We start from the raw sequence: 5,186 nt of genomic DNA, 5'->3' as shown, positions 1-5,186 counted from the left end.
AAGTGCAGTGCCGAGGCCTCGTAAGGAACAGGCTGAGTTCCCTCTAGTGGCTCGCTTGGGCATTTTGCAGGGGTGGCCCCGAAAGGACCCGTTTTGGGAACCGCAGCCCATCGCTCCTCCGTACAGCCTTGCCCAGAACTCATGCTTGTATTAGGCAGCTGGAGGGTATAATCACTGAGTAATTCCTGGTGAGGGCCTAATTGCAAGTTAATTTTAAGTGAGTTATGTAGACAGATTAAACCAGTCCTTCCCTATATTTATTTTTTGTTAGTTCATGTGCAGACGCAACCACCCTTAAAAATTCCCTACCTGCTTTTACTCTGCTGCTTCATTGAGTCGATGTCCACTGCTAATACCTGCATCAGGCCCAGGCTTTGTGAGATCCCAGTGAGTCAGAATCATCTATGGGATGTCGTCGGGCAGTTTTGGGGAAAGGCTCTGCAGATGGAAAACACAGCCAGCAGCAGCTGAATCTGTATTTGTGGCTCAGTGTAATACATTTATTTTAAGTGAACGTCGGGCAGTAATTTATTAGGTCAAAATATTGTTGAATTATTGTTGTACTGTTGCATTAGAACACTGAAAAGAGAGCAAACAAGAAAGAATAGAAAAAAAACAAAAAAGTTAATGTTTTTGATTTTCTTCAGCTTGTGTTTTACCAAAAAGGCAGCTGGAAAATTAAGACAAAATGGATTAGGCAGGAACCCTCAATTTCTAAAAGAAAACATCCAATGCACTTTTGGCAGATGGTGTATTTTGTAAAACACAAACTTATGACATTAATTACTGTGTCCCTGGGGTTTTAAAAATACAGAAGAACATACTTCCTACTGTGAACTTACGAACTTTGGAGGAAATTGCAATAACTAGGAGTAAAACTGTATGTCGTTGCTCTCTATCCTGTGTTTTTATCATAGGATACACAGTGTAGAATATGCCATAAATCGAGGGCCTACAAGTTAGACGCCTATGTCTAACCTCAGCCTCAACAGTCAGCAAACAGAAAGGGGCGCGTTCATTTCTGGCAACTACTTTTACAGGTTTGGAGGAGATCATAAATAATTCTGTTTCTCAGAATTTCACTAGTTTATCTAGGCTGGTACCTGTCATTGTCAGTACTAACCTAGTTACAGCATAGAGGAGATAGGTATCAGGTCATTTATTTCCGAAGAAATCTCCTCTAAGCTCTTAGAGAGTGGTATAAAATCTGATGCTTTTTCATCTCGCCTTCAAACTCTTTTTTAAAATATTTGTAATAAATTTGGTTAATTATGGTATTCATAAATACAAATAAATTGCAATACTTTTCAGGCCTGCTGGATTTTAGTTTCGGTGATATTTTGCAGCAGTACATTGCATAGACTAGATGTCCATTAAGTGACAAATTCATTTTAAAAAAGATTAGCTGCTACACGAATGTACAGGCAACCTATATGGCATAAAGAGAGCCATGACTCGATTGGCAAAAATATTTAAGAAAAAAGAATGAGTCCTTTCAAAGTCCCTCTTTTATTAAAAGCATCCTAATTGTTGAAATCGAGCTATTTTTAACATACCATCTCACTCTGTATGAAGTTAGAACTAATCAAGTTGTATTCTTGGACTGTGCCCATACTGTATAACCAACACCATCTTGATGAACACATTTCAGTTAGAAGCCATACATTATCACACCTGAAAATCCTCCTTTACATAGAATAAAACAAAAAATATTGCAGCTTATCAGAACGTCCTTAATACTGTTAACTGAAGAAGAGTCCAATATTCCTTATTTTCCCCCAAAATAATTATCCAGTTGGTCAAAACCAAGGTGAGGTAAAGTATGAAATCTGCTACTGGGGCAAATTCTTTCCCAGTGTATAGATGTTTGCCTTTTAATGCAACATACTTTCAAAATACAGTTATAATATAATGAAGACACCGTTCAGCAATATGTAAAAGTGATGTGTTCAGACACATGCAAGGTTTCATTACAGCAAAATATGACTTTATATGCATAAATACACTTTTCAGTTAATTTTGACTTTCTAAATAGAGTTTCCATACAAGATGCCAGATGGATACTGTGTCTGGTTTACCTGTGTGTCACCTTTCACTGTGCTTAACACAAACTTTTTAATAATACCCTGTGAAACTAGCCTGACCGTTCATCTAACCTGGATGAGCTAATTGAATTTCAGAGCGTGGATCCCATTTCAGACTCACTCAGCCTGGCCTTTTGCTGAGTTAGCTGTTTTTTTGAATTGGCAAAGCTTTTGACAGGTTTTGCAAGACTTGCCAGTTTAGCCTCAGCTCTGTTCTGGAGGCACTCGTGGCATCGCTTCAATATCATAGGCACCTAAACGTCATCGAGGTACAGAACATCAGAAACTGAAGTCCTCCTTGTATTCTGCTTCCTCACATGAACAGTCATTCTGATTTAATGGAGTTCTCGTAGCATCACTCTGTCAGGCCAAATTTTCTCTTGCCAATGGAAAGACTTAAGTGTAAGCCCAAATTCAGAGTTCTGAGAAGAGGACATCCCCTTCAAATAAAATACCAAATATCAGTGAGATTCTTCATTGTATTCATTTCAAGACAGCGAGTGGGTTATCATAAGATTACTAAGTCTCAAACAACTTTATAATCTATTATGTTCTATACTCCTGAGAAATTTAACCATTTGAAACAGGTGTCGATCATCTTCAAATGCCAGTCAATAACCAGTTTCATAACAGAAGCTCTGAAAGCTGGAGCATGAGAGAGAATTTGGATGTTGTAATGTTTCCTTACATTGTGCTTTAGTTTGAATGTCAGTGTGTTTCTCTGGGGAGATTGGGACAGAGGTCTCAGCATTGAAGAAGAAAACCTTAATTTTTCTTCCTGAACTGGAGGACCTTTCTTGGGAGCTTGACCCTGATTTTTCCACATACTTTGACCTTCCCTTAATGACTCAGGCCGTGACTTTGTCCTTGATCACCCTGTTGATCTACAGCATCTTGGAAATGATCTGGAGTGGAATGGAGACTGGCTGCAAGAGTGTCATCTATACTCCGACAGGCAAAACAGACACAGTATTGTTGCCGCACTTCTTCAGTAAAACTACAGTATTTTTTATTGCAGAAATTACATCTTAGGCATGCATCCCTGAGCTATCTTGTCAATTCTGTGAACAGTGTTCATATTTATTGCTTTCCATTTTGATATCTATTGAAGTTTTTAAAGTAGCTTCATCTCATATCTGCGTACCACACAATACCATTTTTCATATTTAACAATAGTTTCTTTGCATTCAAATTTCTGCAGTCTGACAACTCTGGATTTGTGCTACAAAATTAGTCGCATGAAGAATAAAAAATATTGCTGTGAGTGAGTGATATCATCAGCAGAATAAATATAAGAAAACATTTAAGACACTGTATTACCCCTACCATCTCCTCAGAATAAATTAGGTACTGACATATTTTTGTGAATCTAGGCCTTTGTTCAAAGTAATTTCATAAGACCTTTTTTACATCCTGCATGCAAACTGAATATTCCTGTATGAGCACAGAATCTGCAAGAGATAAAAGCAAGAAAGATATGTAACAAATGAAAATTTAGGGCCAGCTTAGCCAGGAAGCTAAATAAAGCTTCATTAATGATTTAATCCCTTATAACACTGAATGAGACAAAGAGTCCCTCACCCTGGGACCTCTACCACATGTCCAGACAGGTCTCCTGCCCTGGCCACTTAACTGAGCATGGGTCTCCTGTCCAGACAGCAGAGCTTCTGCAGCACCCAGGAGAGGGCATTCAAAGTGCTGGGAGAGGCATTTCCGAGAGAAAGCAACTGCAAAAAATGCACACCATATGCAATCAATCTCAGAAAATGTCACCGTAAGGTCTAAGGCCTGACTCTATGGACACTTTCACACAGTCTTATATTTTCTGTTAGACTTACTGATGTGACAATTCGTAACAAAATTAAGCACATACTGAACCTGTCTTCATGCTCAGGGCCTTACCAAAGATCCATGTTTGCACGTTAACCATGAAGTTACTAATAATTTCTCCATAAACTCTATATACACCTTCACCATTTTCATTCCCCCCATCTATAGTTTGCATCCCACAAAGGGCACTGAGGAGACAAATGTTGACAGATGGTGGTCACCCCATGGACTAGGGCAAGACCTACCCTGTGAGAAGGGTGTGTTGTGCCTCCACCATCACCTCAATGCGGAACACACGCATGCAAAGGACTGTTCATGCAGTCTTTCAAGGCAGGAAGAAACATGTTGTGTGCCGCTTCACGGTCTCTAACCCTCCCCAGCCAAGGAGGTGACGTCAGTGCTGCTACCGTGGGTGGGCAGCGAGGATTTGTGCTTGCTTGATGGGAAAGTCTGTGCATAGTATGACATGGCTGCAGTGCCAGTGTGGCTCCCCGGGGACGCCAGCGGCCGTAGCTGATGGTTTGTAGTAAGTGAAGGAGCAGAAAGAGATGTCACAGCTCTTATGGGAAACGAGACGTATATTTGGAGGGTATCTATGAGTTAGTTGAGGAAATAATTTCTTCTTCTCCTTCGAGGCAGGTGTGTGGTTCCAAGGTGGGATATGAGAGATGTTTCTCGTGTAAGCTGAATACCAACGCCATGGGGAGAGCTGCAGGTCTATCCGCTGATCTCCATCCGCACTGTTTGTGCAACGTTTGAAGGTTTGGAAAGTGCCTTTGGCACTCCAGAAAAATCACTTTGCTAAGGCTCACCATATTAAAGTCTAATGCAAACAGTAGTTCCTAATACCTGACCATAAGGTAATTCAGGCTGGAAAGGACCTCAGGAGTCTGCCGGTCCATCCTCCTGCTCACAGCAGGGTCAGCTACAGGGTCAGTCCAGGTTACTCAGGGCCAATTCTGATCATTTGAAATGCAGCCTGGCAGAGGGTTTGATGACTGACTGCCGTCAACCTCTTACTGTAATACAGGATTTGGGCCTGATGATCTTAAAGGTCTTTTCCAACCTAAACGATTCTATGATTCTCCCTGTCAGAGAGTTTGAATAGAGCTCCATAATGCTAACAGTTTGGGAAAGCTTTGACATCAATCTGTCCCTGTTTTCTGCATGCTGAGTTAAAAGGTCTGAAAGGTATAACATGTTTAAGAAGGAGCAGGAAGGATTAAAAAATCACAATGGATCTCGTGTAAAGTGTTTTCATTCTGCAATTGT

General features: G+C 40.5%; 1 protein-coding gene across 1 annotated transcript in view; it reads left to right on the top strand.

Annotated features, from left to right (window-relative positions):
* The window catches only part of PM20D2 (peptidase M20 domain containing 2), a 40,713-nt gene that overhangs the window by 2,441 nt on the left and 33,086 nt on the right, over positions 1 to 5,186 (top strand). The window lies entirely within an intron of this gene.

This window comes from Pygoscelis adeliae, unplaced genomic scaffold, assembly GCF_000699105.1.
Source record: "Pygoscelis adeliae isolate BGI_AS28 unplaced genomic scaffold, ASM69910v1 Scaffold57, whole genome shotgun sequence".
Lineage (NCBI taxonomy): Eukaryota > Metazoa > Chordata > Aves > Sphenisciformes > Spheniscidae > Pygoscelis > Pygoscelis adeliae.
The sequence above is the reverse complement of the archived record's forward strand: the minus strand, read 5'-3'. Positions and strand labels throughout refer to the sequence as shown.